This window comes from Anopheles bellator, chromosome 1 (genome assembly GCF_943735745.2).
Source record: "Anopheles bellator chromosome 1, idAnoBellAS_SP24_06.2, whole genome shotgun sequence".
Lineage (NCBI taxonomy): Eukaryota > Metazoa > Arthropoda > Insecta > Diptera > Culicidae > Anopheles > Anopheles bellator.
In genome coordinates, this window is record NC_071285.1 from 53,791,625 (window position 1) to 53,801,026 (window position 9,402).

Here is a 9,402-nt window from a genome sequence, read left to right on the forward strand (position 1 = left end):
CGCAATCCGGCCCGGCCCCAGCCCGTTTTGGGCCAACCGAAACCGAGTTCCTTTTCAAAGACGTCCACAGCTCACTCGCCGGTCGCCGGCCGGCTTTGTTTACCTTCCGATGCAGCGAAAATGCTCTCGACACAACAACCAGAACCCGGGCCCCGGCACTCCGTCCCGACCAGGGAAATGTATTAACAGGCCGTGGATTTGCACACCGCGCGAGGAGCGGACGCCATTGAAATTACAATGTCGCCTCCAAAGTGGGAAAAGCTGGCGAAACACCCACACACGCGCGGGGGCGTCCACGAAAAGGGTTCCCGCCGTCAACGCCTCCGCCAGGATAAATAAGAAATCCAGCAGTCAGGCGAGCCGAGCTCAGCAACGGGTCCGACGCAAGATGTCCATTTCACACCCCGAGGGCCAGGCCCTTGAGGACGGTAGCCGGGACAGGATCGTTCCTTTTTTTATGAAAATTGAAACATGTCCTTATGATGGCGGCCCGGCTCGGCATTTTCAATGCCAAGTAATTTGCAGGCTGAATACAATGTAAACATGAAAAGTGTTTTCCCTTTCAGTGTTTTCCGTGTCCCATTCGGGTCCCCGCTTTCCGGGGCCACCGCACCAGCCGGGCCGCTCCGGGTTTTGTGTTTTGCTCTGAAGAGGTATGCTTTCCGTTCCGGCGGTGTCCTTATAATCCCGCCTGGGCCCGGGCCCACGACTCGGCTGCGAACATGTTGCTTTGTTTCCATTCAGGCCCATTCGCGCGCCACGGTGTCCGTATTGCGCACCGAACTACTTAAGCCCACCCGGGAGCCGGGTTCCCGTCAAAGCGATAAATATGTCGAGTAATAATTTCAATGACTTTTGGAGCGGTGGGCACCAGGCCCGGGGCTGCCCGGTTCGCGCTGCGAAATAATCAACAAAAAACCGTCATCATCCATCTTCTAATTACCGCGGAGTGCCAGATTTCAATGGCGCCATTCAGAGGTGCCATGAATGTTTTATGCTTTTGCTGCGCCCGGGCGTCGGCCAAAAATGGGCGACGCTGGCGCTTCTCTATCGGAAAACAATCTGTTGGTTGTAGCGGAAACACGTTGAAAAGCGCGCAAGGATCTTCAGTCGGATCGTTGGTCGGTTATGCTATCAACACCGCCGAATGGGGTCCCATGCCGGTGAAGTTCCACTGAATGGAGCGGCTGCAGTGTAATGTACAGTGTAAAGTGGGATATTCAGTTTTCAGACGTTCCATTTCATTATTGTAACGTTTCGTTCTTGTTTTTGTTGACAATTAATGCACTTTGTTTATTGTATCATCCTTGTAATAATAATCATCATGTAATTGTAACCATCCTCATTTTACTTTTCACAAGTTAGTTGAATAACGTTCTCTAGTAACAAAATTCGAAGTTGTTTACCTATTAGCAAGACCCAGCATTACAGCAGCATCCAGTGGAACCAACTCGAGTTTTTTTAAATCTTAGAAGAACGGACCGGAACGGGTCGTATTTATTAAATTTACTCAATAGATAATAGATCTAACTTAACTTCATTTCCTACACTACAGGATAGCCTCGACCTAGCTTGGCTGAAGCAACCAGAGTTGACCTTCGTCGATTCTAAATGATGCCAATGATAATTCTTAGTGATTTCTAACGTAGCTTGATTGATAACTTATAGGACTAACCTATAACTGATACGAGTATTAAAGTGACGAAAAACTGCCCAACATACGACAAAGAGTAACTAACTGATCATTATATCCGCTGATAGACAACCACGCTGTAAGTCTGAGTTCCAGATCAGGTTGTTGTCGGAACAGGAAATTTTGAAGAGTCCATACGGGAAGCCAGATAATCACTGAGATAATTGTTCGATAATCGATAATCGGAATAAGGTAATCGATCAATGGCTTAAGCACAACAGTCCTAGTGAATTTGTGTTGCAAGGTCCCTGGGATTGCGATCTATCCAACAAATTGAAACTGCCGTCCCACGACAGAAGCATACTCAAGGATCAAATGGACAAAAGAACAGAACGTAGATTTTAGACACATTTTATCGTACTCGCGATCGATAGTGTACGATACATCTGAGTAATAACTTGATTAAGTTGAGGATCCCAGGTACGCCAAACGGTGACATTGGCACTAATTTCGGTTATAAAAAATCCCTCTCAGGAGGCACACCGGTAAGCAATAATTTAATCGTCCACTCAAAGTTCCCCGAGATGGATTTCCGTTTCTGAGGACGTCCTATTCAATCAGCTTCAAAAAAAGGTGCTCCCAAAAAGGTGATGCATCGTTTCGCCACAGGTCGAGTTCCGAGCCACTCGAGCGTGGATCGCGTTTAACGCGAAACAATCGCAACGCACCAAGCGCCAGCGGGACACAAAAATTCGCGGTTTCGGGCGCGGCTAAATTAATCGGTTCAGGGATTATGGGTTTTTCTTTTGTTGCACCGTTGCTACGAATCAATTTCACCATTTGGAGTCGGATTCGGTCGCGACGGCAAGAGACGTTACAACAATCTTCCGCCGTTGCGGTCGGCATTTGGACGGGCATGACGGAGACGGTGAAGGCGAATAATAGGTACATAAATCGTGTAACGAGGCAAAACTTTTTGATAAATCACGACGGCGGTACTTTCACGGGAAACCCAGACGTTGGCCTGGGCCCTGTGCCGCCGATATGATTGGGCTTTTAAATTGAATTTGATTAGATTTGCAACCTTCGCGAATGGATTAATCAGTTTTCCGGCGGTCCGGCGGACTCCTCCTTCGGCGGGCAACGGGAGCGAATCGCCGGGAGAAAAATGTCCTTGCTCGTGTCCCACACTCACCGACACGAGCGTGCTGCGTCTTGGAGACGCAGACGCGATGGTGATGGTTGCCCGCAGGATCCGGTCGCAGGTTGCCTCCCTCTGGGCGAGCGACCAATCCACACACGCGGTTTCTTGCTCTCCTCTGGCAGCGGCCAACACGTGTGCCTCGTATGTGTCATCACCCTCATATGTGATCACCCTCGAGGCTTTTTTTTCGGTCCTCTCGGGCCACAGAATTGACGGCCGGCGCATGCGTTTTTTTTTCGACGAAACTGCGGCGAGGACATCTATCGCCCACGACCGCCCGAGTGGGTGGGATTTGTGGTCCTCCTGGAAGCGGAAAGATGTGGCCTGAACCCTTTGCTTGCACTACCCACCCGAAACCTCCCGTTTCCTGGGTTCGCGCGGACGGAAGCATAATTTGAAGTGCCATCTTCAACCTGTCAGCCAGCGTGCGGAATGTGCAAAAGTGCTGCCCCACGTGGCGTCTGGCTTCTGCTTCCGCCGCTCGGGCCTAATCCCATTTTGGCCCAGCCCAAAGTCGGCACTCCACTTCGCGTGGCCCTTCCCCTGCGTCCCCTCGTTGCGCCCGATTTCGCGAACGATTCACATTTCAAACGGGTGGAAAAATTTGCACTCGGGCCGTCTCTCTCTCCCTCTCTGTCTCTACCGGGAAAATCCGTTCCGATTTTCTAATACACTCGCGCAGCGAAATTATGAGCGGATGGCAAGATGGAAATTCTTTCACGTATATTACATTTTCCGGGCCCTCGCTGGCTCCGGGCTCGGTCACCGCTGGTTGGTGGCATACTCGAGGGTTATGCAGATTCATCACTTTTTGCTCACTCACTCGCTCGCTCTCTCTCTCCCACTTGGGGTCGCGCTGGCATGCGAACCCGATCATCGTTAAGGAGATTCAATGAGAAGGAAAAAGTCCCGGCCGCCCCCAAAAAGGCAGCGGGAGGAAAATCAATGCATCGGTTGAGTGGATTTTCCATTTCTTTTTTCCCTGCCCCGGTCATATGTGTGCGCGATTCCGGGCGCTCACCGGGCCAGGGCGTTCGTTTTTTCCTTCTCTCGTTCACTCGGCGGGCCAACGGTTGATTGGTGGAATGAATTGATGATGGCAGGAAGGATTGGACCGGAATGCGATTGGGGCGGGCAAGGTGGCGCATGCCGGTCGAGGGAATTCGATTGGAAATTATGGCCAGGTTGTGTGGAAAACGCTGTGGAAAACCATAAATCTTATCGACTGGCCCGGGTGCAAGCTGGCAATGATTGTGTCCAAGACTGGCTGGCGGGAGTTTCAATCATTGCGCTTGAATTTTGAACACATATTTTATTGGACTTACCTGTCCTTTTTGTATTCTTTCAGAACTTTGTTTAAGTTTCAATACCTTCTATTGATTACAAAAATTACAAAAATACAGGCAAGGCTTTCGATCCTTTCTATACTTTTAATATCATTGATCGTTATTCAAACCTCTTTCTAGTTTAGTGTTCTAATAATTTAGTTCTAATTCTAACACATTCATGAACGTTTCATCAATAAACCACAGGGTGTCAAACAGGGTGCCAAATCCACATTCAAAGGTGCCCAAACCAGTTCCTACATTTGACTGCAGGTTAAAAGAATTGTGAATCCACAATTCAAAGCACGGAGAAGGTTAAATAAAATGGAACAAATTACCCTAAAACCAAACACTTAAACAATCGTTTATGGCGACCGGCGCTTCTGCCGCCAACCTGTTCCGCCAACAACGCCGCGTGGTAGTTGTGGGGAAACCGAACGATGATTAGATAAATCTCCAAAACACCGGCGCTTTGAGTCCCAAACAGTTCACGCAATCGTTTACTTTGGCGAAAAGTTTGAAAAATTACACTTTCCCAATCTTTCCCGGTCCCCACACGGGTGTGCCGGGACGAGCAGACGTGCGGGCAAGGCGAACCGCGTTAAACGGTTCGCTTCTGTGCGGCACCGAGGCACTCCGGGCCCGGCCCTCTCGGTCTAATAGTCTGTGGCCGAAAGATGATAAATTTCAGTATGATTAGTTTTTCATTTTACTTTTATCACTTTGGCCGGCGGTGCCGCTGCCGCTGCTACTGTATCGATGTGTTCTGGTGCGGCCCGGCCCGCTGGGAACCGCGAGCTGGCAGGCCACGTACCCTCTCTCTCTCTCTCTCTCTCGCTCTCTCTGCTGAAAGTTGTGGTCGGTCGGTCGATGTTGTACTTTCCAAGAGTAACTTTTTCCCGTCGGAAAACTCCCTTTTCCTGTGCGCCACCGCCGGGAGTACCGGAATCCCGGCCGTGCACCGTGTGGTCGCCAGGATTGCTCGCTCCTTGCGTGTGGTATGGGCAAAATATTTTATGTGTACCATTTTTCATGAAAATATTTTCAATTCTTTCACCCCGGTGGTGGTGCGAGATTTGAGTGCAATTGAATTCCGGTCCCCGGAGGGCCCACCGTTGGCATCATCATTGGCAGGCGGCCATTCCGGCGTCCGGCGGTCGGGTTCCGGGCTACGGAGCGGCCACCGAAAAGTATTATAAATCGCGTGTAAAGGGAAAAAAACGGGGCACCGAACGGTGAGTTGGGAAAGTCGTCCCGGAATCGATGATCACCGGTGACATTATCATTCCGGGGGAGGGCAGTTTATGGGCGGCTGCTGCCGTCTCGGTGGCCGTCCGCGAACCGGGAGCTAAGGAAGTCTACTCGGTCCGCCCGAAGATGGTGAGTTATTTCGGTCGATAGCGCCCCAACAGCTAACATCTCATTCTAATGGTGTCATAATTTTGTATTTTTGCACAAAAACTGCTGTCGCCGAAGGCACTGATTGCGATGGGCGAAAGGACAATCTTGGCCACTGATGTCCTTTCTGCGTCAGGTTTGTATATCACTTAGCAAAACTTTCAATACTACATGTTGTGGTGGAAGTGTCTTCAACAAGAACCTTTGCCCAGAATTCCACGACCAGCTTAGGCACACTGTTACCTGGCAAAACAACGCGGCGGTTCCGATTCCGATTCCGATTCTTCGAACCAAAGAGTTTCGCCTTGACTCGCAAATAGTGAAGGGCGGTGTTAGAAAGGCCAAACAACGTACCACAGTGTCTTGCCGGGGATGATGCGAAGCTTATCTGATTTGAAAGTTTAGGGCAATTTTAAAACCCAACCGTTGCACAGATGGCCGGAGGAAGAAAACCGAGCCCGGCTAAAGCGGACTCGGAGCCACTCGCTTCCTTCCGCGCTCGATGTAATTCGGTGGCATAATTTACATTCGTTTCTGTTAGAGCACGCAATGGCCACGGGCTTTTGGGCAGTGGCACCGATGCCGGCACCACCCCCCGGGGATCGGGTGCAGTCCCGGGGAAAGGGCGGGCACACTCCACGGCCAAAACACCAAACGCGAAATATCATCGCGCCAGTCGTAAACAGGTTCGTTAAATTCCTATCTCTCCCTCAAGGTTCCACCGGAGGCCACCTCGTTTTCTCGTTTGCTTTTTCGTTTTTTTTTCTTCCTCTGTATCTCAAGAAATCCAATTTCCATCCATTCGAAACACCCTCGAACGCGCCGGGCGCGGAAAAGCCGCCGGAGTTGCCGGTGCATCGGAAAACAGGAAATAATTTCGTGGAACTTTATTCCCTTCGGATTATTTCGATTTTCCATTTTTATTCGCGCGGCTTAGCGGTTGTCGCTGGCTGGTTGGCTGGCTGGCCGGTTGGTGGAAAACTCGCTGATGGTAAGGATTTTCCGGCCAGCAGACGACGACGCCACATTTGATCACATCATGTGAGGGCCCGGGCCCGGGTACAGTCGGGTCGATCCCGGGACCTCTTCGGCGTCGTGGGCGAAGTTGGCCGCTTCCTGCGCCCATCCTGCGGGTGCCCATTTTCCGACCACTTTTCCGCCGTTAGTGGCCACTCGAGTGGGTAGAGGGGCTTAGTGTTGGTGGCGCCAAGAGGCACCGTCGGCTCGGTGGCCGCAGTAAAAGGCTAACGAAAGGATAAGAAATTGATTAAATCGTTGATCCTTTCCTTAATGGAAAAGTGTTTTTTTTGTTTCTCCCAATATACGATACGCGGTTCTCGGCTTCTCGTTCGCACCGCGCGCCTTCCCCGTTCGTTGATTATTTTGACGTTTCTTCGGCGCTCGGGCATCAAACGCGGTGTTGCAACACCTCCCCGGTTGTTTGCCTTGGCTCCCAGAGATGAAAGCCCCACATCACATGTGGCCAGGCGTAAGTGGTCGTGCCACCGAGCGAGCCACGTTTGAGCTCGCGCAGAAGAGGCACGCCACTTGACGGCCACTTGGCGGGATTCGCTTGCTGCGAAAAATGCGCTGAAGTTGAAATTAAATCTCTTGGAAAAAGTTGGACCGTTTTTCAAGAGCCACCGAGCGCGCACGGAAGCAATTTTGGGTTTTCCGACTTCTTTTTTGCCTTCTCTCCGCTTCTCAGGTGTTCGCCGGGTCGGCGGGTTGGATCGTCGGCAAGCGGCGCATCCTTTCGAACGATGTCCTTTCGTCGAGCGGTAGAGATCAAAGGAAGCGTCGAACAGAACGGTGTTCGCAGTCTAAAGTCGGGCCCCGGCCGAGAGTCAATCGTGGATGACGTGATGATCGATTATATGCTCATTGCGTACGCGGTGCTTAAAAGGGAAATTTGTCGGCGGCTGTCGGTCATCAATGGAGGCTGTGACATGAATTGTTTACGTAGTTTGAATGATTCAGTTTCCTTTAAACAACTTTCTAAACACTTATTTACTTATTTGTTTATTTGAATTATATTGCCAATAGAAAACAGTTGATAATTTGTATAAATATATGGTGGTCCATCTCGATTGTGCTTATCGCTGTCCTGTCGAAATCAAATGTTGTTCAAGTTCTTCATTTTCGAAGATAAAAGGGCTTACGATGTCGCCAGATCATAATCCGCACCAAACAGTCACTCGTTGTGGTTGCATTGGCGTCTCTTGCACGACGTGTGGATTTTCCGAGCCCCAAGGAGTTCCGAGTTTTAAAAGTCAAGTAATCTCTAGTTTTAAATGCAAACACTTGATGGACGACCCTATATAAAGCCTTGGTGTTGAGCTGACGAACCCACCTAAGTCCCAGACATCATGAAACTGACGAATAAACATGCTGTTATCAATAAGCAACGAAGAAAGGTAGTAAGTACGGCAAATAGACAATTAAAAATATATTTGATGAAATAAGGAAATGGAACAATAATATTTCAAAATAACAAAAAATGTTACTGGAAAACAGGGAAAAAAATCTAAACAAAAAGGAATTAAAGCCGAAAAGGGTTTCTATGAAAATCCGCATGGGGCGGTGTCAGTTCCCCCATTCGAAACAGGACAAACAATGTGCAGATGCATCACTGAAATTAGAAGTTGAGATTTTTGTGGCATCTCACTTCGTGCAGGTAATCTCGAAAGGGGGTGCAGCATCCCACCCAAGACGGTCCTACATCTCAGTCCGCTTATTTTCTTGACGTCGGAGTGGAATGCAAACGCTTGGGAATACGTGAACCATAATAATAGCCGTCTTGTCATTAGCGTCGGAGCGGTTGCGGAGCGAGAATCCTCGGAGGCCGCGGGTCACGATACGGCGTATTGTGATATCTCACCGGATGCATGTACCATCGCCCACACGCCACACGAACGTGCATAAGGACGCACTGTCTCGCTGGGTCTCCTTGGGTGTGTGCTATCAACGAGACATGTCGCGCGAATCCTGTGGAAAGTACCTTTTCCGGCTGGTTAGACACGGCGGGGGGAACTCCTTCCAAGTCCGAGGGTTTTCTCCGAGGGCACTCCTAGCTTAACAGATGGTTATTTGCATTTTTTGCCCCTCTCGCCCCTCTGCCGTTGTTTGTCGGCTGCTGTTTGTTCCCCGGGCTTTTTTTTGTCCACTTCCGCCCGAGCAAGAACAATGGAGCGATGTAGCAAACACACACCCGCTCTCCGGTTCTTAAACCCGGGCACCTTACCATGAATCAAAGTATTTGCACGGGAAGGTCCGAGGCCGGGTCCTTTCGGAGTCCCGAGAAGTCAACAATAGAACTGGGGGCTGGGGGCAGTTCCTTGCCGCGCGAGGTGGGTGCAAAATTACAGGATTTTCTTAATTGTGCCCGGAAGTGGCCAGAGTCGGTGGCAGGATCCGGTACCGCACCCGGATTCCGGTGCATGTCACGCGCGCGCCTGTGTATGTGGGTTTCGGATGACGGAACGGTGAACCTGGGTCTCATTTTCCGCCTGGGTGAACCAGATGGAAAGGGAAATCTCTTGACGATGCTGCCGTGAGTCGGTGAAACGGGACAAACCATTCAACGGGGAGGGGGCCCATTATCGGTCATGAACTAAACGACACCAAACAAGGCGCACGGTGCACCCGTGAATTGGTCCGTTCCTGTAATTCTGCCCGTAATCAGCCTCCGGTTGTTTGGCATGTCGTTAAACTGTTTTGCCGTTGCAGTTTTGTTTCGTTTTCTATTGTTTTTTGTCAACAGAAATGGAAAACAATTTCAAAGGATTCTGACCGAGGGTCTCTTTCAAGTGCATTTCATTTTTGGGGAGCTCTTTATTTCA